Source organism: Lemur catta, chromosome 5 (assembly GCF_020740605.2).
Source record: "Lemur catta isolate mLemCat1 chromosome 5, mLemCat1.pri, whole genome shotgun sequence".
NCBI lineage: Eukaryota > Metazoa > Chordata > Mammalia > Primates > Lemuridae > Lemur > Lemur catta.
The window spans coordinates 16,812,056-16,827,989 of NC_059132.1; the positions used below are offsets into that span (position 1 = coordinate 16,812,056).

Consider the following 15,934-nt stretch of genomic DNA (forward strand, 5'->3'; position numbering starts at 1 on the left):
AGATCTGAAGCATCTAGCCTTTTGATGTTTAAGATGAGAGGTTGGGGTGGGAATCTGGGTTTCTCAGACTGAGATATCAGTAATAGCTGACAGCAAGGTGTGTTCCTGCCAGGTGCTGGAGCTGGGGAGATTTTTCTCAGCTAGCACTGTCCCCAGGACTCTTATCCACGGAGCCCTGTGCCCATTAAGGGTGCTAAGTCAATACTTGGTCTCAGAAGGCTGCATACTACACTGACCCTACCCTCGAGGTCTTGCACCCATTCAAGGCCGCTGGTTTCTTCCATCTCTGCCTGGTTAGCACTTCTGTGTCCTGAGGATTTTAGTGCAGGCACCTCCTCTCCAGGGATGCCTTCCTTCCCTGGCTGCTTTGACGATGACAAGTCCCAGGGCCCGCCAGCCCACCTGCTGGATACTGAGAACTCTCTACTGTAACCCTTAATACAGACAGCCACCACATTACGGTTCCCTGTGTCTTTGATTACTGCACTGTGGTCTCCCCATAAGCTTCACAAGGGCAGGGACATGTCTGCTTTGCTCTCCATGGTTCTCTGCCTCCTTGCACAGTAGCTGCCGTGTAAGGTGCTCGCAGGAGAGGTACAGATTAAGAGCAGACTCTGCAGGCAGACTGCCTGAAGGCTAATTACGGCTCTGTCACTTGCTATGTGACCCAGGCAAATAACTTAACCTTTCTGTGCCTCAGTGTCCTTATTTGCAATATAAGGATAAGAATAATACCTACCAGATATCCAAGAGAAATGAAAACATATGTACACACAAAAGCTTGTATATGAATATTCATACCCGTGTTAGTTCATAATAGCTAAAAAGAAAAATCACCCAAATATCCATCAACTGAGGAATGGATAAACAAAATGTGGCATATCCACACAACAGAATATTATTTGGTAATAAAAAAGGAATGAAGTACTGACATATGCTACAATACGGGTGAACCTTGAAAACATTATGCTAACTCAAAGAAGCCAGACACAAAAAGTCACATTCCATTTATAGAAAATGTCCAGAACAGGTGAAGTAAAGAGACAGAAAGTAGGTAAGTGGTTGCCATGGGCTGGGAGGCAGAGCCATGGGGGGTGACAGCTAAGGTGTGCAAGGTTTTTTTGGGGTGACGAAAAGGTTCAGAACGTGATCATGGGGATGGCTGCACAGTTCTGATATGCTAAATGCCGCTTAATTGTAAGCTTTGGGCCAGGCACGGTGGCTCACACCTATAATCTCAGCACTCTGGGAGCCCGAGGCGAGAGGATCGCTTAAGGTCAGGAGTTCAAGACCAGGCTGAGCAAGAGCAAGACCCCCATCTCTACAAAAAATACAAAAATTAGCCGGGCATGGTGGCACATGCCTATAGTCTCAACTACTCAGGAGGCTGAGGCAGAAGGATCTCTTGAGCCCATGAGTCTGAGGTTCCAGCGAGCTCTGATGACGCCACTGCACTCCAGCTGGGGAGACAGAGCGAGACCCTGGTGGGGGCGGGTTGTATAAGCTTTGAATGAGTGAATTGTGTGGCATGTGATTTATATCTCAATAACGCTGCTTAAAAACAAAAAGAATAGTATTTGAAGTGCTACTATGAGGATTAAGTTTAAATGTATTATTATTTGTAAGAGTGTTTGTTACTTAAATTAACTACATAAGTAATTAATATTCATTAAACCTTGATTATGTGCTGGGACTCTACTAAGCACTTTACAAGTAGCCCTTTATTTCACCCTCCTAGCCCAGGGAGGAAGTACTCTAGGTCTCCCACTTTACAGATGAAGAAACTGGGGCTTACAGAGGTTGAGTAACTCACCTAAAGTGACAGGGCTGGTAAGTGGAAAGCTACCAGTGCCCTAAGCCATCACACAGAGAAAGAACAATGTTCCCCAAACTCACAGGTCCCTTGACTTGAAGTAGGAACCACTTGGCAAAAACAAACAAAACATTCTCCTTAACATCAATGACAGCAGCCCCCACAGGCCACTTACATTCTCTTCCCCTGGCGACCACCTGTGGGGCAGGTCCCTCCCTCCCCAAGTTCCAGGACTCCTGCCCTCACCCCTCTGCCCTGGAGGAGTCTGGTTTCTACAAGGAGCCCAGCTGAAAAAGCTCCTTGTCATGCAATTGTCCTTGTTCCAAAGCTCCTTGTCATGTAATCCATGTGTCCTCACACCTGCCAAGGGATCGGTGGCTTCCCTGGGGCCCCTGGTCCCTACAATGGCCAGGTCTGGTTTCTTAGCACTTCCCAACATTTTTAATATAGGAAAAAAATCCCTTCCAATTCATACTTTTCAAATCTTATAAAAAAGTAAATGTGATCCCATCACTTCCTGGTTAAAGGCTTCCCAGTGGTTAGGCCTCAGCCTAACTACCCCCTGTGCCAGCTTTCCAGCCTCCTCCAGCGGCCCCCCTCATCTCCAAGCCTCACTCTACTCCAGCACGTGGCCCTTCTCTCTCCTTGTCCCAGCACATTGTGACCCACGCCAGGAAAGCCACCTCTCTCTGCCCGGCCAGCTCCTGGGTTTTCAGATCCCAGTTTACCTGTATTATCTGACTGAGCCATCGTAATTAGTCTCCCCCTTGTCTGTTCTCCACCATGGCATCATTTTATTTCCTTCTCGGAACTTAGGACAATTGGCAAACGTGTGTGTCTTTCTGTTTGGTCATTTAGTTTCTGCCTTCCTTACCTCTGCGACACACAAGACTAGACTATAAGATCCATGCGAGCAGGAACCGTGTCTGTCTCGTTTGTCACCAGGCCCACGTGGTGGGTGCCCAGCATATATTTCAGGGTTTCTTGACCTTGGTCTTCAGAGTGAGGCTACTGCCATTTGGGGCTGGATCCTTCTCTGTGGTGGGGGCCTGCCTGTGCACTGCACTGTAGTATGTTTAGCAACATCCCTGGCCTGAAACCATTAGGTGCACCTCCCAGTTGTGACAACCAAAAATGTCTCCAGACACTGCCAAATGTTTCTAGGGGGAGGGAGGGAGGAGAGGGAGGAGGTGTCAAAATCTTCCCCTAGTTAAGAACCACTGATGTAGTTTTTGAAAGACTGAGTAAGCCAAAAGTGAAAAAAAAAAAAATTCATCCAAAAGTACCATACAGTTTGAGAGCACGGTATGTGAACACTAAAAGTGCTGCTCCACCCCACGCGTGATGGAGGAAGGGGGAGGAGAGTTACGAGACCAGGTCTTTGAAGGACGCCAACAATTCTGCCACCGTCAGCTGGCGTAGACGGCTGGGCGGCTGGTAAGAAGAATATGGGACGATGCCCCTTTTTCTTGGAATACCACCCTGATCTTTATATATAACCCAAGGTTGTTTAGCTCAGTGCCAATTTCTAACTGTGGTCACCGTACTTTAAAAATAGCAGGCACTTTGCAATCAATAATAACCGCTAATATTTCTAATATTTGCTCAGCTCCTACACCACCCAGTTTAAAAGTCGGACCCGAGGTAGATATCATCACCTTCTCCACACACAGGAGAAACTAAGTCACAGGCTGTAAAGCGAAGGTGCAGGGATTTGAAACAACTCAGTTTAACTCTAGCTGTTCTGCATTAATTACTAATTTATACAGATTTACTAGAAAATCAGAACTGCAATTGCACAAGAAAAATGACTGAATTTTCATCTTTCTTCCCTACGGTTAAGCCAGTGTCTCAACACACAGGAAGGACGTTCTGGGGCACAGGCTCAGATCCTTCTGGGGTCCTGAGGAGGTTAGAGAATGCAAGATACTGTTTTTAAAAAGGAGACCATGCCCTGGCTCCGTTACTGGGCCCCAAATCAGAGAAGTAAAGATGGTTGATCACACTGGAAAGGCCTTTGGAAATCACCTACTGCTGGGGTTTTCAAACTGGGTTCTGCGGGACCCGCATACCCGGCAGAGAGTGGGAGGCAAAGGGACGGGTTCGCGTGCCAGGGTTCTGTGTTAAGACCCCATTTCAAGAAGTTGGTGCACTGCTAAAAAACACTTGGAAACCCCTGATGGCATCTAATGTCCTCATTTCATAGAGGAGGAAACCGAGGACCAGAGAGGAAAAGCCATCTGCTCTAAAGCGACACAGACTCCCCTGTTCCCGTAGGGGGAGGAAAGCAAGGGCTTTGTGAGCAGATGGAGCTGTGTTTGAACCCTGGTTCTGCTACTGCATTTCTCTAAGCCTCAGTTTAGTAACTTGAGAAATGAGAGTAATCATATCTTCCTAATCAAGTTTTATAAATAATTAAATCAGCTAATGAATGGGAAGTGCTAGGAAGACTGGAAGCGGTCGTGTGTTGTCCGGGTACCTGGAGGTGGCACAGTCATAAGAACAGAGGTTTGGGAGCGACTAGATGGATGGATCTATGCCCAAAGGTAAGCATTTCCGCCCCTAGCTGTGTGAGTATGGGCAGGTCGGTTCAATTCTTTGAGTCCTAATTCCCCTTTGGTTTAATTGGCATACTAATTCCTTGTTATAAGTGCACCGGGAGGCCTGGCTCCTTTGAAGTGCACAGAGTGCTTGGCACATTGCCTGGGACATACTAGATGCTCAATAAACACTTGCTATTATCATCAAACCACTTCTTAACTTCTGTGACACCTCATTAGGAGACCTGCTGCTGGGCTGCTGCCGCCAGTGCCCAGGGAGCCTCACCTCCTCCAGGGCGTGCAATGCTGAGGAATCTTGGAAGATGCACCTGCACCAGCAAAAAGCAGATCCAGGTGACTGAGTGTGACTTAGAGGCCCTCACCTCACAGCTCTCACAGAAAGAATGTGTTGCATGACTGCACCTTTTATCTTGATTTTTTTTAAGGGGGGTGGGGAATAAAGGCAAGAACTTCAAGGTCAGGTTCACTTCCCTGCAGGCTCCTCCTAGGCTGCAGTGAAATTTCAAGAATGCAGCCTCTGGGCCCAGTTTACATTCCCACCCTCTCAGTATCCAGGATACCAGGGGGACCTGTGGCATTCCCTCCCACCAATCAGCTTCCTCAGCTGGTCTCCAGGCACTCAGTCACATCAGTCACATCCTCGGCTGCCTCCCTGATGGGGGCTGGGCCTGCCACTTACTCTCGGGAGAAGCATTACTACTTAGCAGGAGGGTCACTCATTCGCACAGCATATATATTTGGAGCTCACTGGAGCCAGGCCCTGGGGATACAGTTTTGTGGCCAAGGAGCCAGGGCCCCGTCCTTTGGGAGCTTGTAGTGCAGAAGATAGACACAGAAATAATTTGAGCAATTCTACGAAGCAGGAGCACACAGTGGCAACGAGACTGTAAATGGGTTGGGGGTGGGGTGGGGTCTGACCTACTCCTCAAGGTTAGGGAAGGCTTCCCGAGTGATGATTAAACTCAGGGCCGAAGGATGAGTAGGTGTAAACAGCCAAAGGACAGAAAACAAAATTCCAGGAGGAGGGACCAGCATTTGCAAGGCTGTGTAATGCACAAGACTGCAAGGCCTCTGCAGACCAGCTGCCAGACTGCAGTGGGGGCAGGGCGGGGTGGGGGTGGGGCTGGGCAGGGGAACAGGTTGGGGCTGGAGAGGCTAAACCAGAGTAAGCCCTAAATTGAGTGTCCTGTGGGCCATGTTAGGGAGAGTAGATTTCAAGAGCCGTGACAGAGCATGAAAGTGTTTTATGCCAGGGGATGGCATGATTAGACTGTGTTTCTATAAGGAACTTGCAATAAGATCATCTTGGAGAATGGAATGGAGGGAGAGGCTAAGGTTTTTAAAAAAGCAAGGAAATCAGCTAGGGAACTTTGGCAGTTTCGAAGTCCCCAGGATGATGGACCTGGGATGATGGGGGTCGGGGAAGCTGTGCAGGTGGAGCCTGGAGGGTGGAGGGCTGGCCTCTTTCCAATGTCCTTCTGCACCCTGTCCTCAGGGCAGCCCTGCAGCCACACCAGCACACCACACTCGGCTTTGTGGACTAACAGCTCTGGGTTGCAAAGTTCACAGAGGTGCTGCCCATCATTAGGAACCTGCTAAAGCAACACCTGGCCTCCCAACGAGACCCTGCCAGCAGGGGAAGCCACAGCAGGGAGGGCACATTTACAGGCATAAGAGCCACGAAGAGATGGTGGAGGATCGTAAGGATACAAGTTTTCCAGACACCTCTAGTGCAAAATGGTCCCCCAATGCCCTGCACCTCCCCAGTGCCAGAAGGGAAAGGAAGGTTGTGTAGGTGGTCCTGTGACACTATGCACAGAGGAGGAACTCAAAAAACGTCTGAGGAAGGAGGGGAGAAAGGGAGGGAGGAGGGCAAGAAGATAGTTAATTGGTTAGCTAATTAGTCAGTAGTTTCTTTGAAACCCTGATGAGCTTCTTGGTCCTCTGGAGCTGCTGGCTGGCGTCCAGCTTGCTTAGACGGAGAACCAAACCCAGCTGCCCAGCACCTGGGGTCCCATCCCCAGAGATGCTGAAGGCAGGAAGTCTGAGATGGGGCTTGAGACCTGACAAGTTCCCCCACCCCACCCTACCTTTTTTTTTTTTTTTACAAAAGTAAAATAAAAAAACCAAAAACATACAAAAATAACCCACAAATACAAGCAACAAAAAACTTTCCCATCCTCATCTACCAATGCAAGCCCCTAAACTAAAAGGAAAGTTAAAATTTCCTGTGTGTCCTTCCAGAAATGTTTTCGTAGACACGTCAGCATATATACGAACCCGGTGCACATGCATACACATATACACAGATACACACTGATCAAACACATTCTACCTCATCGCTAACAAAGCATCACTTATAAACAGGTTTATTCCACATACAAGAAAGAAAAACACTGCCAATAAACTATGACCCAGGGATTTCTTTACCTTAGAATATTTGTATGTGTTGAGAACATTCATCTAGACTTATTTAGACATGGATTTTACTACATGATTCTGTTTTGCACATGTGAAAAGAAAGCTGTAAGTGAAATAAACGAGCTAAGGTATTCTTAGGAGCCAGCCCCTTCCCAGCTCTGAGTCATCGGCACCTGCGTGGCTCTCACAGTGTCATTCTTTGTGCCGGGATGTTGAGGCAGCATTTCTTAAAAGGGAACCCTGATAACATCTCTGCGATTTTCTTCCGAGCCACTGACAATTACTTTGAGTTTTGATTCTGGTGCCTTCTTGATTTTATCAGCTGATGTCAAGGAAAGTTTTTCAATAAGGTGCTTCCACGGTTTTTGATTAAAACACAGAGGGGCCACAGCCATCCAGTTACATGAGCAGGAACAACGCCGTCTGTGCCTGTGTCAGCAACGATGGCGACGGCCAGGAGCATTGATGAGCTGCACCCCTGATTTGAAGACTTTAACAAGTGAAACAAACGAAACTGATTAATGACATTATAGGACACACACCTTCTCCCTCAACTCACTCTCAGTAGACCTGGCTTTGCAAACTCAAATCCCAGCACCACCCAGGCAGGTAACCAAGGGACGCGGGAGAGGTGTGCTGTAGTGAACACAAGCTTTCAAAGGGTGGACCTGGACCAGCAGCTATTTTAATACCGTGTGCGCCAAACATTTCTCTGGAATAGATACTAATAATTCCTTGGAACTATAAAAACTCTAGTCGATGTGAATGTGTATTTTTAACCCCATTTTTTCAAACACAAAACATACTCTTCTTAATCTCGCTGTCTGCTCCATCATATCTCTGGGACTTCTTTCCCTAAGAGCACCTGCAGCGCTGCCTTAGTCTCGTCTCCATGGCCTGGGTGCCCCATAACTTGTCTGTGCAGCTCCCAGGGAGAGTTATTTTGGCCGTTTGCTGGTTTTGTTGCCTTTGCCTGCAAGGCTGCAGTGAGGAAGAGGCAGAGCTGTGGTTCTCAAGTGTCTCCCCCACCAGGGGTGTGTGCAGGGGTGGGCGCTCTGACACGGGGGGGTGGGGTGGGGGGTGGCTGGGTGAGTCACCAGCTCACTCCTTGGCAGCTCTGGGGATGGAGGCTTCTAGGGAGGAGAGGGGAGGGACTGGTTGTAGAGGATTCTGGATGTATCAGCTGCTTCTCATAGTCAGAAGATTCAGCGGCTTTAGAGAGGAGGAGAGTGAGGAGGGGCCAATGCTACCCCCATCCCTGGCTGCCTCAATCAGACCCCGACTGCTGCCGGCCACCTGTCAATTGCTGCCGGCCACCTGTCAGGGCCACCCTCACCCTCATTGCATCCTCCCTCTGCTCCCCCATCAGCCCAACCCCTTCCAGAGGAGCAGAGGACAGAGAAAGGCAGAAGGGGCCTCTGTGAGTGAGTGTCTGTGGGGTGGAAGGAGGTCTTAGGATCACTTCCCACAACCCCCTCCCCTTCTAGCACATTCCATACACACATCACAGAAATGGAGGTAACAACAGTGCCCCCAGGAGTGATAACCACAGTGCGGAGCAAATACGACCCCAATTAATCCACATAATTCTGAAGGTGCCTATTGTCGGCTCCATTTCATTGATAAGAAAACTGAGGCCCAGAGAAGGTGAATGGCTTTGCCCAAGTTACACCACCTGTGAGTGGCCTCACTCTACAGAATGTCCCACTATTTCAAGGCTTTCTTCCAAGGGAGGGTTTCTAAGGCAGCAAGTGGAAACTTTTTCCTAGAGAGCGTGGGTCCCAGGCCAACCCCAGAGACCCCCAGTGTGTCACATTATGTTCCTGGGTGCGGTACAGGGGCCCAGCTGAGCGCGGGCAGCAGGGGAATGGAAACTTCTCTTTTAGTCATCTTTTTTAGGATTTGCATTTTTAACTAAAGCCACGGTTTTTAAGTAATATTGTTTTACATCATTTCACTTTCCCCTTTGTTTATCTTTCCACCCTTCCAATTATTGTTTTGATCATTCTCCTCATTTTCATGCACTGACTTCCTCAATAGGAGAAGCAGCGAGGTGGGTTTTCCTAAAGGCTCTGTCTTTCCAGGGGGTCCAGGAATTCGCAGAACCTGGCAGGAAGGTTCTGATTTCAGGGTCATTAGCATGGCTCATTAATTATAAACACTCCCCTCCCCCTAAACACCCCAAACAGCAGATTAAGTTTTAACTTTTGCTGGCAGGACACCTGCTTCTGACATTCCTTCCCCCCACCTCCCCACCTCCCAGGATTTACAACACAAAAGTAAACATTTACACTGGTTAAGGTTTACCAAAAGGAAGTGTGGCCTGGAATGCTTCCTTTGAAGTTCTGCCTCACAAGAAGGAGTCCTTTCAAATATAGAAAATAAGAAAATAAGCTCATGTTGGAAGAGAAAAACCTCAAAGCCTTCTAGGTGATGTCCAACTCGGGCTCAGCATAACCAGGCTTTCACAGTCTTTCTCTGAGCCATGAGGCCAGCGTACCTTAAATCCTAAGTATAACACGAAACTGTAGGTCTCTGCTCCAGGGTCAGTTGGGTTATCGGCTAGCAATGCAATCAAGTGGCCTCCTGGAAACTCTTGGCTGGAACTTTCTTCCTGACTGAGGTAGCACCAAGGGGGAGGGAAGAAACAAGTACCTTCCCAAGGGGGAGCCAGAGGGCAAGGCCAACTTACCAGGAGGGAAAGAGCGGTAAGTCCACCTGTAGTGCCAGCCTAAGCTGATTTGCTCAAGGAGGGATGTCTGCTTTACTGGAGATGGGTAGCCAGCCCCGGGGGGATGCTGGCTGGGCTGACAGACGGGGTAGCAGGCGCCACAGCAAACAGAGTCACCAGACACTGAGGTCATGCAAGTACTTTTGGGGAAAAGGCAGTGAAAAAATTCCCCACACCCACTCCAAGATCGCAAGACAGTGGAAATGCTCTAATAGGAAAAGAAGGGGTGACTGCCATCGTGTGGCATTCATGTCTTATCAGACCCTGCCACTCTTCTAGGGTGACAGCACCTCCATCACTATAGTCTCTATCGGTCAAGATCAAGTGAGAGTCTTGACCACGTGGGGCAAGTCCCAAGCACCACGAATTGAAGCAAGGACTCCCAGGAAACAGCATAGTTCACGACCACCTCTTTCTAGGCCCTGCTGACAGCTTGACCTAACTGCCTCACCAGTCTTCATGACAGCCCAGTAAGGCATATATTACTGTGCACACTCTGCACATGGGATCACTGAGGCTAGCTAACCCGGCCCAAGTCGCAAACGATGCCAAAGTGGAAAGAGTCCATGCTCTTTCTACTGCACTACGTGGCCTCCAAATGGCAGATGTGTCGGAAGAAGCACTGAACTTGGATACTAAATTGTGCGAGGCCCAGCCCAGCTTTTTGTCGCCTGGGTGACCCTGAGCAAGTCAGTCAACCCTTTGCAGGTGTTTTGATCCCACTGTTTTCAGCTGCAGAGCTTCAGTGGGCTGCACGCTCGAGGAAGGAGTCCACCTCCACCCATTTGCTCTAACTCCCGAACCACCCAGCCAAGTATTCAGAATCTACCAGCATGAATACGTATTTTGGTAAGGCTTTCCCCTCACTCCTGGGTTCTCTATAACATGGGAAGTGCAGTCCTTTCAACACGAGCTTATATTCTCATTGCGTATCCTTCCAGAAAGGAGAAAGCAGCCAGCTTACTGCTACACCACCTCATTTTACACCCAGACTTCCGCCAAGGGAGTATCTACGAAGTCTGGCCTTTCATGGTTCTTCAGTCAAATTCAGCCCCAGCAGGGTCCCCTCTTTACCTACATAGAGAAAGCAGGCCCAGAGTCCCTGGGCATTAATTCCTGCCACCTCCAGCTGCCCGGCGATCTCACTCCGAGAAACACTCCATCCAGTTCTGGTTCTGAATTTGATCCAAGGACCCTAATTACAGACCCATTTCTCTGAACTTCGGAAGCTCAATTTCCTAACTTGTCAATTGGGGATGAAACAATTTACCTCACAAGGTTGCCATGAAGAGCTAGGGGGACCCCAAAAGGTAAAATTTTTCTGATCATAAACATTCCTGTCCTTAGACATGCTGGGCCCTTGAGCACACTATCCGAGTGAGTCAGTATCAGACAAGCACAAAAACACAGGACCCGGGGAACAAACGAACCAATCAGTAAATGTAGGAATGGAGAGAAGGAGAGGGAGAGGGACGGGGAAGGCCAGTGGGGGCCCTGAGTCATGCTAAAAGGTTTCGGGGTTTTCTGTGGGCCTTGGGGAACCATGAGCAATTTCAGAGAAGGGCAGCACTTTGGACTGGAAAGCCCTGTAGAAGAAAATTCTCGAAGTAGTTGCACCACCAGATTGCTAGAAAATCATCTTGGAGTCTGGCCACCCTGTTAGTTGATGGTCACAACAGCCAGGGCAAGAAATGGCACCTTCATTCCAACAGTGGCCTTGGGGACCACAAAGGGCAAAGGATGGGTAGAGGGTAGGAACGAGTCCAAAGAATTCAACTCCCAAAGGCTCCTGGCAGCTCTGTCCCTTCAGATTTGCAAGGATACACTTTCCCAGAAGCTTATTTTCATCCTGTGTCTCTAGAAATGTGAAGTGTAGATGTCCTGAACCACTAATTCCTACCCTCGTACTCACCTCGCTGCCTTAAAAAGAAGAAGAAATCACTGCTGTACACAGCGGCATGACTCACAATAGCCAGAAGGTGAGAGCAACCCGAGCATCCATGGACAGATGAACGGAAAAACAAAATGTGATACAAGCACACGGTGGAATAGTACTCAGCCTTAAAAAGGAAATTCTGACGCGTGTTACAACATCGATGAGCCCTGAGAACATTATGCTGAAATAAGCCAGTCACAAAAAGTCAAATCCCATATGATTTCACTTATTTGAGGCACCTAGAGTACTCAAATTCATAGAGCCAGAGGTAAAAAAAAAAGTGGTTGTTAGGAGCTGCAGGAGGGAGGGAGAGGGAGGCACTGTGTAAGGGGTGCAGAGCTCCAGTTTAGGAAGATGAAATGTTCTGGAGATGGATGGGGTGATGGGTCCACAACAACGTGAACATACTCAGCACCACTCAACGGAACCCCTGAAAATGGTTAAGATGGTACATTTTGTGTTATGTGTGTTTTGCCACAATTTTTTAAGAAGTAAAAAGAGAAAGAAATCATTGCTCACAAGTAGATTGTCGGTGCAAATGGGACTGCCCGAAAACAATGGAATTCTTTGCCAACCAGACACGCCCTATCGGGGAACCTTCTTCTCCTCCTCCTCTTCCAGGCAACTTTTCATCATTGCTTAAAAATTCCCCTCCCCGGCCCCTCCCCCACCTGGAGCTGACTCAGCTCCTTTCCGCATCTGAATGGCAGGCCCAGCCTAAGGACAGACGCTGCCACCTTCTCCTGTGTCCTAGGGCGCCTGGAGTTCCTGGTGACCAACACACATCCCACCCGCCCATCATTCCAGGACCCCAGCCGTCTCCAGCCTCACAATGTGACCCCAAGTCCTGAGTGCCATCCCACGTGAGCTTGGCAGGTTCCAGAAAACTCTCTTCCTGGCGAGAAGCGCTGGGGGTAGAGTACCCTGTAGGAACTGGTTGTAAGGGCTCCTCCCCAGGGTCAGAGGGCCCCGGGGCCTGCTGTCTCAGAGGCACACATGGTCTCAATGCTGAGCACGAATGAGGCCATGGAGTCCAGCCTGCTTCTCTACCCACTTTGGTCTTTGCCGCTGACTCAAAGGAGATTGGGACAGGAATGAGGAAATGGCTCCCTCGGTCCTGCCCCCTGCGAAGAGCTACAAAGCCTGCTCTACTGGATCCGGTCACTTACTCATGCACTTGAACTCAGCTACTAGGTGCCTACGCATTTAGGACTGTTATGTCTTTTTGATGAATCAGCCTATTTTTATAAAAGCTCTCTCTTTGTATGACATTATGATAGCCTTTCCAGTTTCCTTTTGATTAGTATTTCTATGGTATATCTTTCCTATTCTTTTACTTTTAACCTACCTGTGTATTTATATTTAAAATGAATCTCTTATGGGCAGCCTATATCCTTGAGTCTTGGTCTTTTTTTTTCTACTTTTTAATTAAAGTGTTTAGTGCATTTACTTTTAATGAATTATTGATATAGTTAGATTTAAGTCTACCAACTTGCCATTTGTTTTCTATTTGTCTCATCTATTTCTTGATTCTTTTTTCTTCCTTTTCTGCTTTTTAAAAAAACTCATCCACAGTGTACCATTATTATGTTTGCTCTGAACAGTCAATTATCTTTCAAAGAAATGAAGACATTTTAAAAAGGCTTTTATATTTCTGTTGCTCTTAATTGTTCATGTAGATCTAAGTTTCCACCTGATAGCATTTTCCTGCAGCCTGAAGAATTTCTTTTAACATTTCTTATTGTGTAACTCTGCTGGTGATACTTTCTCTCAGCTTTTATTTTACCTGAAAATGTTTAGATTTTACCTTTATGTTTTCAGGACATTTTTGGTCAGATATAGAATTGTAGGTTGACAGTACTTTTCCCTTTCAGCACCTCAAAGATATAATTCAATTATATTTTGGCTTGCATTGTTTCTGCTGAGAAGGCAGTGGTATTCTTATTGTTCTCCTTACGTAACCCTTATTGTTCCCCTGTATGTTATTCTCTAGATGATTTCAAGATTTCCTCATCGTTTGTTTTCAGCAATTTGATTATGACGGGTCTAGGTGCGGTTTTCCACAGGGCTATCCTATGTTTGTTGAGCTTCTTGGATCTGTTGGTTGATATTTTATTCATCTTTGGAATTTTTCAGCCATATATCTTCAAATATATTTTCTTCCCCAATCTCTCTTTCTCCTTTCCTTTTGGGAATGCAAATACACATTTCTTAGACTGCTTAATAATGTCCCATAAATCACTGAGGTTCTGACCTTTTTTTTCAGCTTTTTTTCTTTCTTTGCTTCAGTTTGGATACTTTCAAACCTGACATCACGTTCACTGATCTTTTTTTTCTGTACCATATCATCTACTGTTATGTTAGACTCAACTAGCAAATTTTTCATCTGAGATATTGCAGTTTTCATCTAGAATTTTTGTGCCACTTCCCTACTGATGTCTTCTCCTTTAAATCCTTAAACGTATCTATTATAATTGTTTTAAAGCCATCTTCAGCTAATTCCAACATCTCTGCCATGTCTGGGTCTGTTTCTATTGACTGTCTTCCTTCATAAGACAACTACCTTTTCTAGTCTATGCTGGACAGAGTGAATACTAAGTTGTTGAGAATCTAAATCTTGCATTATTTCTTTAAAGAATCTTAAGTTTTGTTCTGATGGGCAGTTAACGTATTGGCTGAAGAGCTTAATCCCCTTGAGGCTTGTTTTTAAGCTTTGTTAGGCCATGAGGTGAGTTTAAGGATGGAAGTCATGTGCTAAGAATGGTGGAGCAGAAAGGCATACAGAACTTGGGTCCCTGATGACAATGTGGTGCCACCACCCTGGCCCTGCCTAAAGAAGTAACATCTATCTTGAGGTTAAGCCACTGTTATTTATGACCTGTACTACCAGCAGCTAAAAATTATTTCTATTAATACTATCAAGCATTTGTTAAGCAGCAGGCCTGTGCTAAGTGCTAGCGATAAAGCAATCTACAATATAATGCGGCTCCTACCCTCTTAAAGCTTATATCGTCTAGAGCAGGATTTTCATCAACTTTAGAATTTTTCAGCCATATGTCTTCAAATATATTTTCTTCCCCAATCTTTCTCCTTTCCTTTTGGGAATACAAATACATATTTTTTAGACTGCTTAATAATGCCCCATAAAATGCTGAGGTTCTGACCATTTTTTTCTTTCTTTGCTTCAGTTTGGATACTTTCTATTGTCCTGACTTCATGTTCACTGATCTTTTTTTTCTGTAGCATCTCATCTACTGTTATGTTAAACTCAACTTTGGCAAACTATGGCCTGCAGGCCAAATCCATTCCTTGCCCATTTCTGTAAATACAGTTTTTATTGAGACCCAGTTATGCTCATGTGTTAACAAATTATCTATGGCTGCTTCATTCTACAGAGTTGAACAGTTAAGACAGAGAGGGTATGGTCCACAAACCTTAAAATATTTACTGTCTAGTCCTAGACAAAGTTTCTGACCTCTTTTCTAGGAGGATAGCAGTTCTCAAACTTTTAAAATATTTTCCAATACCCACCCCAATTAATGAGAAAGTGGCATTATTTTACATCTTTGCCAATCTCCTTAATGTATGGCTTAATAAAAGACAGCTGAGTCCTAAAAGCTGCTTTTACATCAGTCTGTTTCAAAATCACATGCCATCTAGTCTCTGGACTCTCATGAGGTTAAAAGTAAAAACGGCAAATAACTTCTTAGTATTATTATGGAGTTTTGACCTTGTAGGTCTCCTGAGAGGATTGCAGGGACTTCCAGGGACCACACTTTGAGAAATGCTGGTCTAGAAAAGTCCTGGGCTGACATTACACAGAAATAACATGAGGTATTAACCAATTACAATTGAACAATCAAAAATTCAAAGGAATAGTATTGCACTATAAGACAATATGAACCCTGAACCTGGCCCCATTCAGGGAGGTGGGGAAATGATTCCTTAGGGAACTGACTTTTGAGCTGCGCCCTGGGAAGGAAGTGAACCAGGTGAAGGTGGGAAGAGGAGGAAGTTCTCCCTCCCTTCAGTACATCTGCTTTTCCTGCCTTGCTGAGGAAATTGGGTTAGGATTTAGGGAAGAATCAGAGATGGAGATGTCTTTCTCCCAGGACGTCTTCCCTAGGGGAGAGTGAGCACTTCGGGAATCTGCTCTGGGAAGCGAAAGGGAAGCTGTAGCCCAGGGTCCTGCTGATGGTCCTGGAATTAACCACAGGGACGGGGAACCCTGATCTCTCTGGGATGAGGGTGATGTCCTACCAGGTGGGGCCTCCGTGGAGGCCCTCGTGCTGAGACTCAGGGCACTGGGGCCCGAGGACAGTCATCCAAGCCCACAGGGTGCAGTATCCCGTGGTAACACATGTAGGAACATAAACCCTTCGCTAACAGCTGCAACTTAAGGCAATTAGGAACCATTCAGCACCCAGACGGTTATTTGCTCTGACCGTTACTGGCTGCGGGAGCAGCTAGCT

The 15,934-nt window shown here is 46.8% G+C and overlaps 1 protein-coding gene and 1 long non-coding RNA gene across 2 annotated transcripts in view; both read right to left on the reverse strand.

Moving 5' to 3' along the window:
• WWC1 (WW and C2 domain containing 1) overlaps nucleotides 1-15,934 on the reverse strand; it is a 142,840-nt gene that overhangs the window by 104,915 nt on the left and 21,991 nt on the right. The gene's annotated exons all lie outside the window — the stretch shown is intronic.
• Nucleotides 6,728-8,115, reverse strand: LOC123637988. Its single transcript, XR_006735132.1, has 2 exons — nucleotides 7,602-8,115; nucleotides 6,728-7,285 (listed from the first exon to the last, which is right to left on the reverse strand). It is a non-coding gene; the product is annotated as an uncharacterized LOC123637988 (long non-coding RNA).